The sequence below is a fragment of the Cherax quadricarinatus genome, chromosome 69 (genome assembly GCF_038502225.1).
Source record: "Cherax quadricarinatus isolate ZL_2023a chromosome 69, ASM3850222v1, whole genome shotgun sequence".
Taxonomy (NCBI): domain Eukaryota; kingdom Metazoa; phylum Arthropoda; class Malacostraca; order Decapoda; family Parastacidae; genus Cherax; species Cherax quadricarinatus.
The window spans coordinates 15,099,061-15,123,497 of record NC_091360.1 but is presented as its reverse complement, the minus strand read 5'-3'; the positions used below and the strand labels follow the sequence as shown (position 1 = coordinate 15,123,497).

Here is a 24,437-nt window from a genome sequence, read left to right as displayed (position 1 = left end):
CAATAATGAGACACAAGTGTTGCAAATGTGCCTCATTTAACTGGTCGGTACTGTACACCATAAATATATTGATTCAGAGAAGTAAATCATTATTTATAATGAGGAAAGGCGGTAAAATATGATGCAGTGGTCAAAGAGGAAGTGCAATTGGTATCACCAAGAATGATGAAGCATGGAAAGAGTGGATGGTAAGTGGCCCTGTAGTGGCAAGGATGCTGAGTGTGGAGTAAACAACACCAGCAGATCTTAAGCATTGAACATACATTCTCCTCAGAAACGAAGAGCGTTGTTGAGCTTGTAGAGACGGCACACGAGAATAATAAAACTGGACACACCGGTCATCTGAGGATCTGGGAAGAACTTTGTACATGGCATTTATGAATGAACGACTTTATGAAGTATCAGAGTCTTTCTATGATTAAAAGTGGAGAACAGAAGCAGCCCAGTAAAGCCAAACTAAATGTTAGGAGTGATGAAATATTTTCTCGGGAATGTTCCTCTCACGTCAGTCAAGAGTTGGCGTGAGATGCATGTTTGATTATCTTTCAAAGATAATAATCAACCATGGCAGAAAAAAACACAAAGGAAGAAAGGCAAATCTGATCCGGGTTGACTAGAAAGGCTGACACAAAGGCCTGATGATTTTCCTAAGGTTACTATCAAGATTTTTCTACGGAGCTGCCTTTGTTGACACTCTAGATACAAAGTAATCAGATTTGCTAATCTATGCATTTGGTGAATGTACTTAAAAGGTGTTTCTACTATACGTAGTAAGACAACTGACCCTAGTGACCAGCCTGGGTGTGGTATGGTAGACCTGCAACAAGACATTCTGAAATCATATGCAAAACAATGTCGAGGTGATGAAGACGTTGGACGAATCTATTTTAGTACAAGAATACAAAAAAAAAATTACTAGTAAATTCATACACTCGACTATTCAAATTCCTTTCCAATGGAACATTCTATTTCTCTTGAAAGCGATGAGGAGTGTTGCATCTTCCCAGTTGCTAAAATATCTCAACTGGAAGAAGCAATCAGAACAATACTGCATGTTGCAAACCCAAAAACAAGACAACAAGCATACCATTATTCAGGCCAGGCACATCCTGTTCTTGCAATTGCAACAGCAAGTGTGTGCTAAGATTGTGAAATATGGCTGGCCATTGAACACGCAAACACTTACGATACGATGCTTTCCACGCCATAGCAGCCTGTTGAGATGCAGAATTGTTAGAGAGAACATTCCTTCATGTATGCAGTACCTGGCTGTGTCACTGTTATGTGGGACTGCAGACAGCAAGAAAAATCTGGAATAACATTGCTCCTCACTCTGTCTCAACCATTGAATCATTGTTACTCACGCTGTCTCAACCATTGAATCATTGTTACTCACGCTGTCTCAACCACTGAATCATTGTTACTCACGCTGTCTCAACCAATGAATCACAATGATGACAAGAACATGGAAGGCCATGAGTGTTACTGTGTTCGACTACTGACCTGTCAACAAAACAATTTAGCGTCTCTCTGCCTTTGCCAATCGTCATCTAGAAAACATTACCATCGTCTATAACTGGTTCAGAAAACCAACAATCTGATGAAAGAGACACTTGGATACCTTTGCTGTGGAAATGTTTCCGGCCAGTCGCTTCCTCAGTCCAATACAGAGAAAAATGGCGTAAGATAATAAGGAGTTTGGGGTAATCAGTCCCTCAGCCAGGAGTTGATGTGATTTGTGATCAGTAAATCAATCAAGATTGATGGACTGATCACATAGACTACAGGCTGAGGACTAATTACCTAAACTCCTATTAATCTTACAGCATTCTTCTCTGTACTGGACTGAGGAAGCCAGTGACTGGAGAAACATTTCCACAGTAAAGATACCCAAGTGTTGCACAAGAGTCTCATTCATTAACATATTACCAAACACAAGTATATTAGTGAAGCGGCTGCATCCGGCCATCCCTGAGGGCAGACCTTAAGCCTTCCTCCAACACTGTCATATCCTTCAAGCTGGGGCTGGCGTCCAACACTGTCATATCCTTCAAGCTGGGGCTGGCGACCAACACTGTCATATCCTTCAAGCTGGGGCTGGCGTCCAACACTGTCATATCCTTCAAGCTGGGGCTGGCGTCCAACACTGTCATATCCTTCAAGCTGGGGCTGGCGACCAACACTGTCATATCCTTCAACCTGGGGCTGGCGTCCAACACTGTCATATCCTTCAAGCTGGGGCTGGCGTCCAACACTGTCATATCCTTCAAGCTGGGGCTGGCGTCCAGCACTATCATATCCTTCAAGCTGGGGCTGGCGTCCAACACTGTCACATCCTTAGAGCTGGGGTTGGCGTCCAACACTATCATATCCTTCAAGCTGGGGCTGGCGTCCAACACTGTCATATCCTTCAAGCTGGGGCTGGCGTCCAGCACTGTCATATCCTTCAAGCTGGGGCTGGCGTCCAACACTGTCATATCCTTCAAGCTGGGGCTGGCGTCCAACACTGTCATATCCTTCATGCTGGGGCTGGCGTCCAACACTGTCATATCCTTCAAGCTTGGGCTGGCGTCCAGCACTGTCATATCCTTCAAGCTGGGGCTGGCGTCCAACACTGTCATATCCTTCAAGCTGGGGCTGGCGTCCAACACTGTCATATCCTTCAAGCTGGGGCTGGCGTCCAGCACTGTCATATCCTTCAAGCTGGGGCTGGCGTCCAGCACTGTCATATCCTTCAAGCTGGGGCTGGCGTCCAACACTGTCATATCCTTCAAGCTGGGGCTGGCGTCCAGCACTGTCATATCCTTCAAGCTGGGGCTGGCGGCCAGCACTGTCATATCCTTCATGCTGGGGCTGGCGTGCAACACTGTCATATCCTTCAAGCTAGGGCTGGCGTCCAACACTGTCATATCCTTCAAGCTAGGGCTGGCGTCCAACACTGTCATATCCTTCAAGCTAGGGCTGGCGTCCAACACTGTCATATCCTTCAAGCTGGGGTTGGCGTCCAACACTGTCATATCCTTCAAGCTGGGGCTGGCGTCCAACACTGTTATATCCTTCAAGCTGGGGCTGGCGTCCAACACTGTCATATCCTTCAAGCAGGGGCTGGCGGCCAACACTGTCATATCCTTCAAGCTGGGGCTGGCGTCCAGCACCGTCATATCCTTCAAGCTGGGGCTGGCGGCCAACACTGTCATATCCTTCAAGCAGGGGCTGGCGTCCAGCACCGTCATATCCTTCAAGCTGGGGCTGGCGTCCAACACTGTCATATCCTTCAAGCTGGGGCTGGCGTCCAACACTGTTATATTCTTCATGCTGGGGCTGGCGACCAACACTGTCATATCCTTCAAGCTGGGGCTGGCGTCCAACACTGTCATATCCTTCATGCTGGGGCTGGCGTCCAACACTGTCATATCCTTCAAGCTGGGGCTGGCGTCCAGCACTGTCATATCCTTCAAGCTGGGGCTGGCGTCCAACACTGTCATATCCTTCAAGCTGGGGCTGGCGTCCAACACTGTCATATCCTTCAAGCTGGGGCTGGCGTCCAGCACTGTCATATCCTTCAAGCTGGGGCTGGCGTCCAGCACTGTCATATCCTTCAAGCTGGGGCTGGCGTCCAACACTGTCATATCCTTCAAGCTGGGGCTGGCGTCCAGCACTGTCATATCCTTCAAGCTGGGGCTGGCGGCCAGCACTGTCATATCCTTCATGCTGGGGCTGGCGGCCAACACTGTCATATCCTTCAAGCTAGGGCTGGCGTCCAACACTCTCATATCCTTCAAGCTGGGGTTGGCGTCCAACACTGTCATATCCTTCAAGCTGGGGCTGGCGTCCAACACTGTCATATCCTTCAAGCTGGGGCTGGCGTCCAACACTGTCATATCCTTCAAGCAGGGGCTGGCGGCCAACACTATCATATCCTTCAAGCTGGGGCTGGCGTCCAGCACCGTCATATCCTTCAAGCTGGGGCTGGCGGCCAACACTGTCATATCCTTCAAGCAGGGGCTGGCGTCTAGCACCGTCATATCCTTCAAGCTGGGGCTGGCGTCCAACACTGTCATATCCTTCAAGCTGGGGCTGGCGTCCAACACTGTTATATTCTTCATGCTGGGGCTGGCGACCAACACTGTCATATCCTTCAAGCTGGGGCTGGCGTCCAACACTGTCATATCCTTCATGCTGGGGCTGGCGTCCAACACTGTCATATCCTTCAAGCTGGGGCTGGCGTCCAGCACTGTCATATCCTTCAAGCTGGGGCTGGCGTCCAACACTGTCATATCCTTCAAGCTGGGGCTGGCGTCCAACACTGTCATATTCTTCAAGCTGGGGCTGGCGTCCAGCACTGTCATATCCTTCAAGCTGGGGCTGGCGTCCAACACTGTCACATCCTTAGAGCTGGGGTTGGCGTCCAACGCTATCATATCCTTCAAGCTGGGACTGGCGGCCAACGCTGTCATACCCTTCAAGTTAGGGCTGGCGTCCAACACTGTCATATCCTTCAAGCTGGGGCTGGCGTCCAGCACTGTCATATCCTTCAAGCTGGGGCTGGCGTCCAACACTGTCATATCCTTCAAGCTGGGGCTGGCGTCCAACACTGTCATATCCTTCATGCTGGGGCTGGCGTCCAACACTGTCATATCCTTCAAGCTTGGGCTGGCGTCCAGCACTGTCATATCCTTCAAGCTGGGGCTGGCGTCCAACACTGTCATATCCTTCAAGCTGGGGCTGGCGTCCAACACTGTCATATCCTTCAAGCTGGGGCTGGCGTCCAGCACTGTCATATCCTTCAAGCTGGGGCTGGCGTCCAGCACTGTCATATCCTTCAAGCTGGGGCTGGCGTCCAACACTGTCATATCCTTCAAGCTGGGGCTGGCGTCCAGCACTGTCATATCCTTCAAGCTGGGGCTGGCGGCCAGCACTGTCATATCCTTCATGCTGGGGCTGGCGTGCAACACTGTCATATCCTTCAAGCTAGGGCTGGCGTCCAACACTGTCATATCCTTCAAGCTAGGGCTGTCGTCCAACACTGTCATATCCTTCAAGCTAGGGCTGGCGTCCAACACTGTCATATCCTTCAAGCTGGGGTTGGCGTCCAACACTGTCATATCCTTCAAGCTGGGGCTGGCGTCCAACACTGTCATATCCTTCAAGCTGGGGCTGGCGTCCAACACTGTCATATCCTTCAAGCAGGGGCTGGCGGCCAACACTGTCATATCCTTCAAGCTGGGGCTGGCGTCCAGCACCGTCATATCCTTCAAGCTGGGGCTGGCGGCCAACACTGTCATATCCTTCAAGCAGGGGCTGGCGTCCAGCACCGTCATATCCTTCAAGCTGGGGCTGGCGTCCAACACTGTCATATCCTTCAAGCTGGGGCTGGCGTCCAACACTGTCATATCCTTCAAGCTGGGGCAGACGACCAACACTATCATATCCTTCAAGCTGGGGCTGGCGTCCAACACTGTCATATCCTTCATGCTGGGGCTGGCGTCCAACACTGTCATATCCTTCAAGCTGGGGCTGGCGTCTAGCACCGTCATATCCTTCAAGCTGAGGCTGGCGTCCAGCACTGTCATATCCTTCAAGCTGGGGCTGGCGTCCAACACTGTCATATCCTTCAAGCTGGGGCTGGCGTCCAACACTGTTATATTCTTCATGCTGGGGCTGGCGTCCAACACTGTCATATCCTTCATGCTGGGGCTGGCGTCCAAAACTGTCATATTCTTCATGCTGGGGCTGGCGTCCAACACTGTCATATCCTTCATGATGGGGCTGGCGTCCAACACTGTCATATCCTTCATGCTGGGGCTGGCGTCCAACAATGTCATATCCTTCATGCTGGGGCTGGCGTCCAACACTGTCATATCCTTCAAGCTGGGGCTGACGACCAACACTATCATATCCTTCAAGCTGGGGCTGGCGTCCAACACTGTCATATCCTTCATGCTGGGGCTGGCGTCCAACACTGTCATATCCTTCAAGCTGGGGCTGGCGTCTAGCACCGTCATATCCTTCAAGCTGAGGCTGGCGTCCAGCACTGTCATATCCTTCAAGCTGGGGCTGGCGTCCAACACTGTCATATCCTTCAAGCTGGGGCTGGCGTCCAACACTGTTATATTCTTCATGCTGGGGCTGGCGTCCAACACTGTCATATCCTTCATGCTGGGGCTGGCGTCCAAAACTGTCATATTCTTCATGCTGGGGCTGGCGTCCAACACTGTCATATCCTTCATGCTGGGGCTGGCGTCCAACACTGTCATATCCTTCATGCTGGGGCTGGCGTCCAAAACTGTCATATCCTTCAAGCTGGGGCTGACGACCAACACTATCATATCCTTCAAGCTTGGGCTGGCGTCCAACACTGTCATATCCTTCATGCTGGGGCTGGCGTCCAACACTGTCATATCCTTCAAGCTGGGGCTGGCGTCTAGCACCGTCATATCCTTCAAGCTGAGGCTGGCGTCCAGCACTGTCATATCCTTCAAGCTGGGGCTGGCGTCCAACACTGTCATATCCTTCAAGCTGGGGCTAGCGTCCACCAGTCATATCCTTCAAGCTGGGGTTGGCGTCCAACACTGTCATATCCTTCAAGCTGGGGCTGGCGTCCAGCACTGTCATATCCTTCAAGCTGCGGCTGGCGTCCAACACTGTCATATCCTTCAAGCTGGGGCTGGCGTCTAGCACCGTCATATCCTTCAAGCTGAGGCTGGCGTCCAGCACTGTCATATCCTTCAAGCTGGGGCTGGCGTCCAACACTGTCATATCCTTCAAGCTGGGGCTGGCGTCCAACACTGTTATATTCTTCATGCTGGAGCTGGCGTCCAACACTGTCATATCCTTCATGCTGGGGCTGGCGTCCAAAACTGTCATATTCTTCATGCTGGGGCTGGCGTCCAACACTGTCATATCCTTCATGATGGGGCTGGCGTCCAACACTGTCATATCCTTCATGCTGGGGCTGGCGTCCAACACTGTCATATCCTTCATGCTGGGGCTGGCGTCCAACACTGTCATATCCTTCAAGCTGGGGCTGACGACCAACACTATCATATCCTTCAAGCTTGGGCTGGCGTCCAACACTGTCATATCCTTCATGCTGGGGCTGGCGTCCAACACTGTCATATCCTTCAAGCTGGGGCTGGCGTCTAGCACCGTCATATCCTTCAAGCTGAGGCTGGCGTCCAGCACTGTCATATCCTTCAAGCTGGGGCTGGCGTCCAACACTGTCATATCCTTCAAGCTGGGGCTAGCGTCCACCAGTCATATCCTTCAAGCTGGGGTTGGCGTCCAACACTGTCATATCCTTCAAGCTGGGGCTGGCGTCCAGCACTGTCATATCCTTCAAGCTGGGGCTGGCGTCCAACACAGTCATATCCTTCAAGCTGGGGCTGGCGTCAAACACAGTCATATCCTTCAAGCTGGGGCTGGCGTCCAACACTGTCATATCCTTCATGCTGGGGCTGGCGTCCAACACTGTCATATCCTTCAAGCTGGGGCTGACGACCAACACTATCATATCCTTCAAGCTGGGGCTGGCGTCCAGCACTGTCATATCCTTCAAGCTGGGGCTGGCGTCCAACACAGTCATATCCTTCAAGCTGGGGCTGGCGTCAAACACAGTCATATCCTTCAAGCTGGGGCTGGCGTCCAACACTGTCATATCCTTCAAGCTGGGGCTGGCGTCCAGTACCGTGAATGTAGTGTCGTATTGAGTGTAGTGTAGTGGTGTGAGTGGTGTGAGTGTAGTGTAGTGTAGTGTGTGTGTGTGTGTGTGTGTGTGTGTGTGTGTGTGTGTGTGTGTGTGTGTGTGTGTGTGTACTGTAGTGGTGTGTGAGTGTAGTGTAGTTGTGTGTATACTCACCTATTTGTACTCACCTATTTGTGATTGCAGAGGTCGATTCATAGCTCCTGGCCCCGCCTCTTCACTGATTGCTACTAGGTCCTCTCTCTCCCTGCTCCATGAGCTTTATCAAACTTCGTCTTAAAACTATGTATGGTTCCCGCCTCCACTACGTCACTTTCTAGGCTATTCCACTGCCTGACAACTCTATGACTGAAGAAATACTTCCTAACATCCCTTTGACTCATTGGGTCTTCAGCTTCCAACTGTGTCCCCTTGTTGCTATGTCCCACCTCTGGAACATTCTGCCTCTGTCCACCTTGTCAATTCCTCTCAGTATTTTATATGTCATTATCATCCCCCATCCTATCTCTCCTGTCCTCCAGTGTCGTCAGGTTGATTTCCCTTAACCTCTCCTCGTAGGACATACCTCTTAGCTCTGGAACTAGTCTTGTTGCAAACCTTTGCACTTTCTCTAGTTTCTGTACGTGCTTGGCTAGGTGTGGGTTCCAAACTGGTGCCGCATACTCCAATATGGGCCTAACGTACACAGTGTACGGGGTCCTGAACGATTCCTTATTAAGATGTCGGAATGCTGTTCTGAGGTTTGCTAGGCACCCATATGCTGCAGCAGTTATTTGGTTGATGCGTGCATCAAGGGATGTGCCTGGTGTTATACTCACCCCAAGATCTTTTTCCTTGAGTGAGGTTTGTAGCCTCTGGCCCCCTAGACTGTAGACTCCGTCTGCGATCTTCTTTGCCCTTCCCCAATCTTCATGACTTTGCACTTGGTGGGGTTGAATTCCAGGAGCCAACTGCTGGACCAGGTCTGCAGCCTGTCCAGATCCCTTTGTAGTTCTGCCTGGTCTTCGTCCGAATGAATTCTTCTCGTCAACTTTACATCATCTGCAAACAGGGACACTTCGGTGTGTGTGTGTGTGTGTGTGTGTGTGTGTGTGTGTGTGTGTGTGTGTGTGTGTGTGTGTGTGTGTGTGTGTGTGTGTGTGTGTGTGTGTGTGTAGTGGTGTATGAATGAGTAGTGTAGTGATATGTGAGTGTAATGTAGTTGTGAGTGTAGTGAAGTGGTGTGTGAACGTAGAGTAGTGGTAAGTGTAGTGGTGTGTGAGTGTAATGTAGTGGTGAGTGTAGTGTTAGTGACCAGGAAGGAACGCTCTGGTAGATATGCGACATAACCACAGCTGGACATTAACAAAGATGAATAAAGGTAGTTCAGTTTCAGGACAGCCTGTAATGCACTCTGTTAGCACGAACTTACAGATGACCAGGAACGTACATTGACGCAATGTATATGAGAGAAGTGAGAATTGCATGCTAATGTCTTGTGAAAACACTGACTAATTCTGGTAAAACGACCTTGGATTATTCCATCATGATACACTGCTGCATACTCGACACTATCATGATACACTGCTACATACTCGACACCATCATGATACACTGCTGCATACTCGACACTATCATGATACACTGCTACATACTCGACACCATCATGATACACTGCTACATACTCGACACTATCATGATACACTGCTACATACTCGACACCATCATGATACACTGCTACATACTCGACACCATCATGATACACTGCTACATACTCGACACTATCATGATACACTGCTACATACTCGACACCATCATGATACACTGCTGCATACTCGACACCATCATGATACACTGCTACATACTCGACACCATCATGATACACTGCTGCATACTCGACACTATCATGATACACTGCTACATACTCGACACCATCATGATACACTGCTACATACTCGACACTATCATGATACACTGCTACATACTCGACACCATCATGATACACTGCTACATACTCGACACCATCATGATACACTGCTACATACTCGACACCATCATGATACACTGCTACATACTCGACACCATCATGATACACTGCTACATACTCGACACCATCATGATACACTGCTACATACTCGACACCATCATGATACACTGCTACATACTCGACACCATCATGATACACTGCTACATACTCGACACCATCATGATACACTGCTACATACTCGACACCATCATGATACACTGCTACATACTCGACACCATCATGATACACTGCTGCATACTCGACACCATCAGAAAATTAAGAACCATCAGTGTACACTGACAAAGATGAGGATGAGAATGGGAGTGTTGAATAAAGAGTGAACGTAAAGTGTTATGAATAAGTGGGGTTGAGCACGTGGAAGTGGAGAGAAGCAGTCAGGAGTCATCGAACTTCCCAGTGACGGAGGAAATAGTACGAGAAAGAGTGAATTTAAAGAGGAAGTAGATCAAGGGCGGTCAATAGTGATAAGGAAAGGGGCATAAAGATGGGGTTGGCTACTAAATAAATCAGCCAAACTGATACCTGATAAAGATCTGTATATAGAAGTATCATAAAGGTAGTGGAAGCAGATAAAATAACGGAGATAATGAATATATCGCCGATCTTGTAAAGATTTATCGTTTATGATGATGAATAGACCAAGCTTAGAGAGCATCGCGGGAAGCTGAAGAATACAGTTGGTCACCAAAGTCAAGTTCAGATCAAATTAGGGCTGAATGAAACTGCAGAAGAGTTTGTTTATCAGCTTCCATAAAAGACGGGTTAGAATTTGATGGTGATTCAGGCTGCTATGACAAGCAACTTTCAAGGTTATGAGAGACTTCCAGGACATTCGACGCTCAAATAGAAGACCGAGAAATTTGGTTATATCCTGTTCAAGGATACAGAAACTATACAGGTATAGAACACAGGCCGGATAACTTGTGAAAGTTATCTGTTGTGTTTTAGCAACAAAATTTAAACCCATGAGAGGTGGCCCTATTGGAAACATGATGAATAACATACTGGAGAGAAGTTGCTATAAGGTGACAGTCATCGCCTGCAAAAGAGAGAGAGAGACGACCATTCACTGGTAAGAGGAACAGAAGAAAAATTATTAATGGCAGTGAAGCAGGAAGAGAGTCGAGTTCAAAACAGCTTTGAGGTACACTTTTAACCTGAACAAAGTAAGGGAAAAAAGCTATTATCTACGCCAAACATGAAAGAGACTCTTTGATATGAAGTCTCGAAGGAAAAGTGGCAAACTGCCTCGTAGATCCATAGAATGAGTTTGAGTCAAGTTGTTGTAACACCAGGTAGTGTCATAAGCTTCTTCGAGATCAAAGAAGACTAGCGAAGGCATTGCGAATGTACTTATCCAAGTGGATTAAGGTCTCCATGATAAAATGTTTCTTATGAAAGCCAAACTGATGAGGAGAGAGAGAATTTCTGGATTCCTTTACCTTGCTAAACGTCTGCTAAGCAATCATCCAGCAACTTACAAAATGCACTAGTAAGAGCGATGAGTCGGTAATGAGAGATGTCATGACCGGATTTAAATAGTACTACGGTGGTTTTTTTCAATGAAGGGAGAGAACTCCTTAGAACCAAGTGTAATTGAAAAGATACAAGACGAGGAGTGCTGTAGGGTGAGAGTGTTGAATTACACGGACCTGAATGTCATCAGGCCCAGCTTCTGTCTGTTGGCATGTGGATAGTGTTGACGTGAGTTCGCACAGCATGAAGGGTGCGTTATAAGGTTTGCCAGTGTGAGAAGTAAAACTAGACGAGTCAACTCCCTCTCAAGTTTGGATGAAGGAAGAGGAAGAGGTGTAGCCCCTGTGATACATGTATAAAGCTATGCCCAAGCGCTGTGACAACCTCAACAGAATCTGCAACGCTATCGACACCAACTGTAAGAATAGAGAATACTTGCCAGTCATATACTGTACCTTGTTCAAGACTTAGCACATAGAAGTAGTGGTAGTAACAGTGGACACAAATTCGCCAACAAGTAAGTTTCTCCACCTTAGTAACATAATGGACAAGGGCTCTCGCCCGTTATAAAAAAAATAAATAAAACCTGGGAAACGACCTGTACTGTAGTTCTGCTGTAATGGTATTGACTTCATGAAACGCGTTTCCAGCGCGTAACAAGAGCACAATCAGGAGACCATCAGAGTACACATTTGCGAAATTGTTTACCCGAGGTTTGGGGACTGTAATAAGAACATAAAAAGGAACACTGCAACAGGCCTACTGGCCCAGGCGAGGCAGGTCCAAGTCACCTCCCGGCTTAAACCAATGACCCACCTAGTCAGGTCAGGTCAGGTCAGGTCACATCCACTTAAAGGGGCACGACATAAAACCTATTAGCACATGTTAGTCAGGTCCAACTCACACCCATCCACACCCACTCATGTATTTATCCAACCTATTCTTAAAACTACACAACGTCTTAGCTTCTATGACGGTACTCGGGAGTTTGTTCCACTCATCCACAACTCTATTACCAAACCAGTGCTTTCCTATGTCCTTCCTGAATCTGAATTTTTCCAACTTAATACCATTGCTGCGAGTCCTGTCTTGGCTACATATTTTTAGCACGCTATTTACATCCCCTTTATATATTCCTGTTTTCCATTTATACACCTTAATCATATGTCCCCTAATCCTACGCCTTTCTGGAGAGTGCAGATTCAGGGTCCTCAGTCTATCCTCATAGGGAAGATTGCTGATACATGAGATCAACTTTGTCATCCTCCTCTGCACGTTTTCCATTGCATTTATATCGATGCTACAGCAAGAATAAAGTTGCAACTCGTTAAATGATAAAGCAGGAAGAAATTCGGGTAAAGAGGTACGACGTGCATAAAACATCCAACTAGCTACAAGGGAATCATGTGCAAGATGAGAGAAGTAATGAGAAGAGGGACAACAGACCAAAGTCTAATGCTATAGAAGACGAGCAGAGAGAGATCTATACTGGAAAGAGAACAAGAGCGAGGATCTAAATGAATAGGGGCACCAATCTTTAAGACTGGAAGAAAAGTGAGAAAAAGCCTCAAACTAGCCTCCAGGAGAGTCACAGTGAGGCCCTCACCTCCAGGAGAGTCACAGTGAGGCTCTCACAAGGGAAAATGGACATTAAAATTACCTAGTAAAAGAAATGTTATAGATAGGGAATAAATCAGAAACTGAATGCCAGAGATAGATAATAGGAGAAAGGGAAACGATACAAAGCGAAGACCATGTAGCACTTGCCTAAATAGATGTAGTGGAGTACAAACAAAACCGAGAAAAAGGAATATCAATGCACAAAAGATCCGCACTAAAGTGGGCTAAAGTGTGACTAATAAAGTAAATGTGTGGCAAAAGCGGTCAATTAGAAAGAAGTGATTTGTGGGTAACTATAGAAGGAAGATGTATAGCAGGAACAGATGTAGGGGGTTAAGGAGGGTGAGCATGTGAAAATAACATGGAGGGTGGTGGTGGGAAGGGGGTAAAGAGGAAGAAGCGAGTCGACATCAATTGCAGGCTTCGCTTTCTCAATACTATAAGCCATTATGACCTCAATAGTTTTTGAAGACAATGGAGAAGCAGATAGCATGATGCAAGAACCAGATGAGGTTCATGAAGTAAAGTTGGTATAAACCTTGGTAATAAATACCGACAAGTGATCAAGGTCCCAGGACCGAAACGTTTTCTAATAAATATGTTATAGTGTTTGCTTACGTGTCTTTCTAAACCATGAAGTAAAGTGGAGACACATTGGCAGCTGCCAGAATTGGAGGCGACAGTGTACGCGGTGTCCTGAGATGAATCAGTTTACATTCTTATAATTAATCAACCAACCTAATGAAGGAATCTGGGTGGGATGGGGATAGCGGAAGTGGCAGTGTGTAGGATAGCTGCATTTCCACAACTGTCACAGACACAGGAGGCCAGGGGCAAGATACAGAGGTTTTCCACAACTGTCACAGACACAGGAGGCCAGGGGCAGGACACAGGTTTTCCACAACTGTCACAGACACAGGAGGCCAGGGGCAAGATACAGAGGTTTTCCACAACTGTCACAGACACAGGAGGCCAGGGGAAGGACACAGGTTTTCCACAACTGTCACAGACACAGGAGGCCAGGGGCAAGATACAGAGGTTTTCCACAACTGTCACAGACACAGGAGGCCAGGGGCAAGACACAGAGGTTTTCCACAACTGTCACAGACACAGGAGGCCAGGGGCAAGATACAGAGGTTTTCCACAACTGTCACAGACACAGGAGGCCAGGGGAAGGACACAGGTTTTCCACAACTGTCACAGACACAGGAGGCCAGGGGCAAGATACAGAGGTTTTCCACAACTGTCACAGACACAGGAGGCCAGGGGAAGGACACAGGTTTTCCACAACTGTCACAGACACAGGAGGCCAGGGGCAAGACACAGAGGTTTTCCACAACTGTCACAGACACAGGAGGCCAGGGGAAGGACACAGGTTTTCCACAACTGTCACAGACACAGGAGGCCAGGGGCAGGACACAGAGGTTTTTCACAACTGTCACAGACACAGGAGGCCAGGGGAAGGACACAGGTTTTCCACAACTGTCACAGACACAGGAGGCCAGGGGCAAGACACAGAGGTTTTCCACAACTGTCACAGACACAGGAGGCCAGGGGAAGGACACAGGTTTTCCACAACTGTCACAGACACAGGAGGCCAGGGGAAGGACACAGAGGTTTTCCACAACTGTCACAGACACAGGAGGCCAGGGGCAAGATACAGAGGTTTTCCACAACTGTCACAGACACAGGAGGCCAGGGGCAAGATACAGAGGTTTTCCACAACTGTCACAGACACAGGAGGCCAGGGGCAAGATACAGAGGTTTTCCACAACTGTCACAGACACAGGAGGCCAGGGGCAAGATACAGAGGTTTTCCACAACTGTCACAGACACAGGAGGCCAGGGGCAGGACACAGAGGTTTTCCACAACTGTCACAGACACAGGAGGCCAGGGGCAAGATACAGAGGTTTTCCACAACTGTCACAGACACAGGAGGCCAGGGGCAAGATACAGAGGTTTTCCACAACTGTCACAGACACAGGAGGCCAGGGGCAAGATACAGAGGTTTTCCACAACTGTCACAGACACAGGAGGCCAGGGGCAGGACACAGAGGTTTTTCACAACTGTCACAGACACAGGAGGCCAGGGGCAAGATACAGAGGTTTTCCACAACTGTCACAGACACAGGAGGCCAGGGGCAGGACACAGGTTTTCCACAACTGTCACAGACACAGGAGGCCAGGGGCAAGATACAGAGGTTTTCCACAACTGTCACGTTTCAGGGCATTGAAGGTTACGTTTTGACTAACGTGCCTCATGAGTGCTTTGCTAATGACATGGTTATAAGGTAATCAGAAGTTGTTGGTTGAAGAGAAAAAGAATTTTATCCAAGATTCTGTTTAAAATATAGCTTGCAGAGGAAGAGGGCCAGTAATAGTGTCAGGATAGTCATTTGGACAATGGCTTCTACACTGTGCCGTAGAAGGTGGGAGCACGATTAAACCAGAGCAAAGGTCAGAGGTATCAAAAGAGTCAGCCAAAACACCGGTACCGGAGTCAGACAGAAAGATGTTACCGAAATGTGGAACAGAGTTGGAAGATCATCCGTAGGAGTCCCGGGGTCAGGTAAGGTGCTGCAGTGGTACGAGGCCTGGAAGGAGAGAGCATGAATATGATCATTCGTTATTTTTTTTATTTTTATTTATTAAACCAAGGGGGGAGATAAGGGCAGCTCTGAGGAGAAACAACAAAGAAACCTTAAACCCTCCTCTGGATCCAAGAATGCCTCGGTTACAACGTAGCTACTGCTGCATGGTAACAACTCCTGGTAGACCAAGAATCCCAGTACACCAGAATGGCACCTATAGAATTGACTGAGTCATGCTTAGCCCAGAAAAGAGAGAGTGGCGGGAGATAGGAAACACTGAGAGTCATACCACTTTAACTGTCACTTCCCATGCAAGGACACGTGAGGCCGCCCACCGGGACCCGGAGGGCGACCCATCACATCCCCAGATAATTCAAGTCCCACAGCAAACACTACCACCACCGAGATACAACGGAGTATGACGGATAACTATCTTTTTACCCTCTACATAGAAGCTGAGATGTACGAGGGAGGAAATATCCCCAAATAAGGAGGCCAAATGGAGAGCGAAGGGGAGGGGAGGGGAGGGGAAGGGCGGGGAGGGGAGGGGAGGGGAGGGGAGGGGAGGGGAGGGGAGGGGAGGGGAGGGAGGATGTTTAGATTCGATCCGAGGAAGGAGGCAATAAATATAATTCCTCGGATCTAGAGCCACTTCGATACTCCAAAAGACCCCCCTTGAAAGGGTTACCAATGCAGTATTGCAGTGGTTAAATAATCACTGGCTTACCAGTGTTACATACCTTTGGTTAAGCCGTTACAGGCTTGCCAGTGCCATATACCATACCACTGGCTTACCAGTGTTATATACCCGTGGTTAAGCGTCACATACCATATTTTCAAGTAACATAATATTACATTCTCTTATCTCACGGGACCATTAGCTCCAGCAACTCTTCCGTCCAGTACCACTGTTGGTGAAGCTGTGGTAAACAAAGCTCGATACGACCTAAGGTATCAGTGGCCCTATAAACCACAACAGACAGACTGGTAAATCCTGTCCATCAGTTTGTCTTCTATATCGTGTGTCTTTTTTACTTTTTTGGAAATCTAGATGTACTTACCTAACTGTCGTTGCAGGGGTCGAGACTCAGCTCCTGGCCCCGCCTCTTCACTGATCGCTACTAGGTCCTCTCTATCCCTGCTCTATGAGCTTTATCATACCTCATCTTAAAGCTACCTCACTTGCTAGGCTATTCCACTTCCTGACTACTCTATGACTGAAGAAATACTTCCTAACATCCCTTTGACTCATCTGAGTCTTCAACTTCCAAGTTTGACCCCTTGTTTCTGTCCCCCCTCTCTGGAACATCCTGTCTCTGTCCACCTTGTCTATTCCACGCAATATGTCGTTATCATGTCTTTTCTAACTCTCCTGTACTCCAGTGTCGTCAGGCCGATTTCTCTAAACTTTTCTTCGTAGGACATTCCCCTTAGCTCTGGAACTATTATTATTATTATTATTATTATAATCAAAAAGAAGCGCTAAGCCACAAGGGCTATACAGCGCTGCGCTCTGGAACTAACCTTGCCGCAAACCTTTGCACTTTCTCTAAGTTCTTAACGTGCTTGACCAGGTGTGGGTTCCAAACTGGTGCTGCATACTCCAGTATGGGTCTGACGTACACGGTGCAGTGTCTTGAACGATTCCTTACTCTGTACTCCCTTTGTTGTGACGCTCTTCGATTCAGTTATGGAGAAGAAATTCATTAAAGTATGCTAGGTGAGATCTTACGTTGTGAAAACAACGTTGATTTCGTTATTTATTTTCCATAAATTTTGTGATCCTGTGTTGTTTAAATTACAGAACTGGTGAGGCTCAAAACCCTGGCAGGAGAGACCTGAAACTCGCCAGTCGTGAGTTCAAGACCCACACGTTCTGTGATTTCTTTGGAACAGTTCTGTATTATTTGTTTACCCAATACTGAAGTTAAACTAATAGTATGATAGTTGAGATCACACTACTGGTCTGAATATGTCTTAAGGTTATTGCTTCATAATGATCTGTTAATTATTTCTGTTACTGAGCACGCAGTGTTTATGTTCTTTCATAGTTTAAGCGTCAGTAGTGTGTGACTATAATAATACTGCACTTCTGGAAAGAAAGTAATTGAATGATGGTGAATGTGTTACTGTTGATGCTGCTATTTACCTTGGTGGTGGAGGGGACGACTGGTGTGGTAAAAATACCTTTGATAATTATACTTGGTAGTTCTCACCGTTGCTTAATTTGTTCCTCTGCGGGTATTTTAACACGTCAAGGTTGTCCATTTTACTAGTGTTTAGTCCAGACTGAGATTCTGAATATATTTGGCAGCTTATCAATTTTAGGGTTGAACACTGAGCTGCAGTCTGAGATGAGTCTTGTTCTTATATAATATATATCAATATATAATATATAATATATATATATAATGTATATCAATGACCTTGATGAGGGAATTACTAGTGATATGAGCAAATTCGCCGATGACACAAAGATAGGTAGGATAATTGATTCAAACTTAGATGTCATGGAACTTCAAGAGGAGTAGGACAAACTCAATTCCTGGTCAGAAAAGTGGCAGATGCAGTTCCATGTAGATAAATGCAAGGTTCTGAAGCTCGGGAGTGTCCATAACCCTAGCACTTACAAGTTAAATAATGTAGAACTTAGCCATACAGATTGCGAAAAGGACTTGAGGGTTATGGTAAGCAGCAACCTTAAACCAAGACAGCAGCTCCTAAGCGAACGTAACAAACAGATTACTGGGATTTATATCTAGAAGGGTAAGCAACAAAAGTCCAGCGGTTATTTTACAACTTTATACATCATTAGTAAGGCCTCATCTAGATTACGCAGCTCAATTCTCGTCTCCATATTGCAGAATGGATATGAATTCGCTAGAAAATATCCAGCGTAGAATGACCAAATTAATACATAGCATTAGAAATCTTCCGTACGAAAACGATTGAAGACTCTTAAACTACATTCACTTGTAAGACGAAGACTGACGGGAGACATGATCGAAGTGTATAAGTGGAAGATGGGTATTAACAAAGGGGATATAAATAAGGTTTAGGGGATATGTTGTTAGGTAAGACACATATGCAACGGTTAGGTATCTTTATTTTGAAACGTTTCGCCTACACAGTAGGCTTCTTCAGATTACATCGTCTTCAAGTCTCTTCTGCTTCTATCAACTTTTCTGTACTCGACTAACTTCTACATCGTTTAGAGGATATCACTTCAAGAAAGAACCCGCAATAATGGATTCAAATTAGATAAGTTAAGATTTCGAAAGGATATAGGAAAGTATTGGTTTGGAAATAGAGTAGTTGATGAGTGGAACAGTCTGCCTAGTAGGGTTATTGAAGCTAAAACGTTGAGTAGTTTCAAATTTAGGTTAGATAAATACATGAGTGAGGGGGTTGGATTTGAGCGAGACTTGTGTAATGAGTAAATAGAATCATCAAAACTTATTTCTTAGGTAGCATTAAAAATTGGGTTGGGCAAATATTTTGTTAGCAAGAAGGATTGTGAAGGCCAACAGGCCTGCTGCAGTGTTCCTCCTTTCTTATGTTCTTATGTTCTTATTTAGTTGTGTTTTTGTTGTTTCTGTTTTTGTTGTTGCTGTTGTTGTGGCTGCTGTTATTGTGGTGATCAAGTGATCAAGGTCCCAGGACCGAAACGTTTTCTAATAAATATGTTACAGTGTTTGCTTACGTGTCTTTCTAAACCAACTTGTCGGTATTTGGAAATAAATGGTATAAAATACCGACACAATGGAAATATAAACACAAATGCAGTATAATGTGATCCTTTATTGACAACGTTTCACCCACGCAGTGGGCTTTTTCAAGTCACACACGGATCTACCTGGGGTTGGAAGGTACGGGAGTATTTATAGTTCAGAACGTTGAGGTCAGGTGAAGATTGCTGCATCAGATGATCTACCGGGTGGGGTTGTAGAGTCTTGGGTAGCTAGGCGGGGATATTGGACAAGTTGTGAGTAGACCTTCTGCAGTGTTCTATGTTCTTATGTGGGATAGCGATGAAGAAGTTTCTTGGCGAGTGGTTCAGCTATGTTATAGAAGCCATTGTTCTGGTTGAAATTGTTGGTTATAGAGATAAACGATGATTCCAGGATTCTTCTGTATTGAGTGTTGTCTTCTGTGGCTATAAGTCTTGAGTTTCTGTAGTTAATTAAATGGTTGTGTGAATTGCGATGTTGTACACAGGCATTCCTTGTATCGTTAGTCCTGCTTGCATATTGGTGTTCTGAAATACGTGTTTGGAGGTCTCTTGATGTTTCGCCCACGTATAATTTGTTGCAGTCATTACAAGGGATTATGTATACCCCTGCAGAGGATGGAGGCTTGTCCTGTCTACTACTGGTGATGTCCTTGATGGTCGTGGTTGTGGAGGTAGATACTTGGAATGATGTTTTGGCAAAGATGTTGGAAACATGTTTGGCAATGGAGTTGGTGGGAAGGACTATGTATCTCTTCTCGGCAGTGTCTTCTCTGGGTGTGTTGAAGATGTTTAATGCTCGCCGTCTGCAGTCTCTGATGAAGTGACGAGGATAGTGGAGTTTGGAAAATACTTGTTCAATTATAGTGCATTCTTCCTCAAGGAACTCGTTGCTGCAGATTCTGCAGCAACGAGTTCCTTGAGGAAGAATGCACTATAATTGAACAAGTATTTTCCAAACTCCACTATCCTCGTCACTTCATCAGAGACTGCAGACGGCGAGCATTAAACATCTTCAACACACCCAGAGAAGACACTGCCGAGAAGAGATACATAGTCCTTCCCACCAACTCCATTGCCAAACATGTTTCCAACATCTTTGCCAAAACATCATTCCAAGTATCTACCTCCACAACCACGACCATCAAGGACATCACCAGTAGTAGACAGGACAAGCCTCCATCCTCTGCAGGGGTATACATAATCCCTTGTAATGACTGCAACAAATTATACGTGGGCGAAACATCAAGAGACCTCCAAACACGTATTTCAGAACACCAATATGCAAGCAGGACTAACGATACAAGGAATGCCTGTGTACAACATCGCAATTCACACAACCATTTAATTAACTACAGAAACTCAAGACTTATAGCCACAGAAGACAACACTCAATACAGAAGAATCCTGGAATCATCGTTTATCTCTATAACCAACAATTTCAACCAGAACAATGGCTTCTATAACATAGCTGAACCACTCGCCAAGAAACTTCTTCATCGCTATCCCACATAAGAACATAGAACACTGCAGAAGGTCTACTCACAACTTGTCCAATATCCCCGCCTAGCTACCCAAGACTCTACAACCCCACCCGGTAGATCATCTGATGCAGCAATCTTCACCTGACCTCAACGTTCTGAACTATAAATACTCCCGTACCTTCCAACCCCAGGTAGATCCGTGTGTGACTTGAAAAAGCCCACTGCGTGGGTGAAACGTTGTCAATAAAGGATCACATTATACTGCATTTGTTTATATTTCCATTGTCGGTATTTATTACCAAGGTTTATTCCATTGTGGTTTATGTTGTGGTTGCCATTATTGTCTAATTTATCAACGTTGCCATTATTGAAGTTGTGGGTGTTGTTATTGGTGCTGTTGTTGTGGTTGTTATTGCTGTTGTGGTTGCTGTTATTGTAGTTTATGTTGTGGTTGCCGTTATTGTTGCTGTTATTGTTGTTGTGGTTGTTGTTGTGGTTGCTGTTATTGTTATGGTTGCTGTTATTGTTATGGTTGCTGTTATTGTTGTTGTGGTTGCTGTTATTGTTATTGTTGTTGCTGTTATTTTTGTGCTTGCTGTTATGGTTGCTGTTATTGTTGTGGTTGCTGTTATTTTTGTGTTTGCTGTTATTGTTATGGTTGCTGTTATTGTTGTTGCTGTTATGGTTGCTGTTGTTGTTGTGGTTGCTGTTATGGTTGCTGTTATTGTTGTTGTGGTTACTGTTATTGTTGCTGTTATTGTGGTTGCTGTTACTGTTGCTGTTGTGGTTGCTGTTATTGTTGCTGTTGTGGTTGCTGTTATTGTTGTTGTGGTTACTGTTATTGTTGCTGTTATTGTGGTTGCTGTTACTGTTGCTGTTGTGGTTGCTGTTATTGTTGCTGTTGTGGTTGCTGTTATTGTTGTTGTGGTTACTGTTATTGTTGCTGTTATTGTGGTTGCTGTTCCTGTTGCTGTTGTGGTTGTTGTTATTGTTGTTATTGTGGTTGCTGTTTTTGTTGTGATTGCTGTTATTGTTGCTGTTATTGTGGTTGCTGTTCTTGTAGCTGCTGCTCATTGTTCGACTGATGCAAGTTAAAGGTTCTTCTGCTGTTGCTTTCACTTTTTTTGCGTCGTCATTCTTGAGGAATTCTCTTGTACTAGCTTCGAGGTGTTGTCTGATTTCCAGCTGAAGTTGCCACTTACCGCTGTTACAACTTGTCAAGCCAGCATGGCGGGGACAAGTTGCCACTTACCGCTGTTACAACTTGTCACGCCAGCATGGCGGGGACAAGTTGCCACTTACCGCTGTTACAACTTGTCACGCCAGCATGGCGGGGACAAGTTGCCACTTACCGCTGTTACAACTTGTCACGCCAGCATGGCGGGGACAAGTTGCCACTTACCGCTGTTACAACTTGTCACGCCAGCATGGCGGGGACAAGTTGCCACTTACCGCTGTTACAACTTGTCACGCCAGCATGGCGGGGACAAGTTGCCACTTACCGCTGTTACAACTTGTCACGCCAGCATGGCGGGGACAAGTTGCCACTTACCGCTGTTACAACTTGTCACGCCAGCATGGCGGGGACAAGTTGCCACTTACCGCTGTTACAACTTGTCACGCCAGCATGGCGGGGACAAGTTGCCACTTACCGCTGTTACAACTTGTCACGCCAGCATGGCGGGGACAAGTTGCCACTTACCGCTGTTACAACTTGTCACGCCAGCATGGCGGGGACAAGTTGCCACTTACCGCTGTTACAACTTGTCACGCCAGCATGGCGGGGACAAGTTGCCACTTACCGCTGTTACAACTTGTCACGCCAGCATGGCGGGGACAAGTTGCCACTTACCGCTGTTACAACTTGTCACGCCAGCATGGCGGGGACAAGTTGCCACTTACCGCTGTTACAACTTGTCACGCCAGCATGGCGGGGACAAGTTGCCACTTACCGCTGTTACAACTTGTCACGCCAGCATGGCGGGGACAAGTTGCCACTTACCGCTGTTACAACTTGTCACGCCAGCATGGCGGGGACAAGTTGCCACTTACCGCTGTTACAACTTGTCACGCCAGCATGGCGGGGACAAGTTGCCACTTACCGCTGTTACAACTTGTCACGCCAGCATGGCGGGGACAAGTTGCCACTTACCGCTGTTACAACTTGTCACGCCAGCATGGCGGGGACAAGTTGCCACTTACTGCTGTTACAACTTGTCACGCCAGCATGGCGGGGACAAGTTGCCACTTACCGCTGTTACAACTTGTCACGCCAGCATGGCGGGGACAAGTTGCCACTTACCGCTGTTACAACTTGTCACGCCAGCATGGCGGGGACAAGTTGCCACTTACCGCTGTTACAACTTGTCACGCCAGCATGGCGGGGACAAGTTGCCACTTACCGCTGTTACAACTTGTCACGCCAGCATGGCGGGGACAAGTTGCCACTTACCGCTGTTACAACTTGTCACGCCAGCATGGCGGGGACAAGTTGCCACTTACCGCTGTTACAACTTGTCACGCCAGCATGGCGGGGACAAGTTGCCACTTACCGCTGTTACAACTTGTCACGCCAGCATGGCGGGGACAAGTTGCCACTTACCGCTGTTACAACTTGTCACGCCAGCATGGCGGGGACAAGTTGCCACTTACCGCTGTTACAACTTGTCACGCCAGCATGGCGGGGACAAGTTGCCACTTACCGCTGTTACAACTTGTCACGCCAGCATGGCGGGGACAAGTTGCCACTTACCGCTGTTACAACTTGTCACGCCAGCATGGCGGGGACAAGTTGCCACTTACCGCTGTTACAACTTGTCACGCCAGCATGGCGGGGACAAGTTGCCACTTACCGCTGTTACAACTTGTCACGCCAGCATGGCGGGGACAAGTTGCCACTTACCGCTGTTACAACTTGTCACGCCAGCATGGCGGGGACAAGTTGCCACTTACCGCTGTTACAACTTGTCACGCCAGCATGGCGGGGACAAGTTGCCACTTACCGCTGTTACAACTTGTCACGCCAGCATGGCGGGGACAAGTTGCCACTTACCGCTGTTACTTGTCACGCCAGCATGGCGGGGACAAGTTGCTTACCGCTGTTACACTTGTCACGCCAGCATGGCGGGGACAAGTTGCCACTTACCGCTGTTACAACTTGTCACGCCAGCATGGCGGGGACAAGTTGCCACTTACCGCTGTTACAACTTGTCACGCCAGCATGGCGGGGACAAGTTGCCACTTACCGCTGTTACAACTTGTCACGCCAGCATGGCGGGGACAAGTTGCCACTTACCGCTGTTACAACTTGTCACGCCAGCATGGCGGGGACAAGTTGCCACTTACCGCTGTTACAACTTGTCACGCCAGCATGGCGGGGACAAGTTGCCACTTACCGCTGTTACAACTTGTCACGCCAGCATGGCGGGGACAAGTTGCCACTTACCGCTGTTACAACTTGTCACGCCAGCATGGCGGGGACAAGTTGCCACTTACCGCTGTTACAACTTGTCACGCCAGCATGGCGGGGACAAGTTGCCACTTACCGCTGTTACAACTTGTCACGCCAGCATGGCGGGGACAAGTTGCCACTTACCGCTGTTACAACTTGTCACGCCAGCATGGCGGGGACAAGTTGCCACTTACCGCTGTTACAACTTGTCACGCCAGCATGGCGGGGACAAGTTGCCACTTACCGCTGTTACAACTTGTCACGCCAGCATGGCGGGGACAAGTTGCCACTTACCGCTGTTACAACTTGTCACGCCAGCATGGCGGGGACAAGTTGCCACTTACCGCTGTTACAAC

The 24,437-nt window shown here is 47.3% G+C and overlaps 1 protein-coding gene across 4 annotated transcripts in view; it reads right to left on the bottom strand.

The window, feature by feature from the left end:
• Oatp26F (Organic anion transporting polypeptide 26F) overlaps positions 1-24,437 on the bottom strand; it is a 669,510-nt gene that overhangs the window by 569,352 nt on the left and 75,721 nt on the right. For 2 of the 4 annotated variants that reach the window (XM_070099851.1, XM_070099850.1), the window contains exon 2: positions 15,345-15,419. The exons of the other annotated variants lie outside the window; for them this stretch is intronic. The gene's annotated coding sequence lies outside the window, so the exon portion shown is untranslated. The remainder of the gene's footprint in view (positions 1-15,344; positions 15,420-24,437) is intronic. 4 annotated transcript variants of the gene reach the window in all.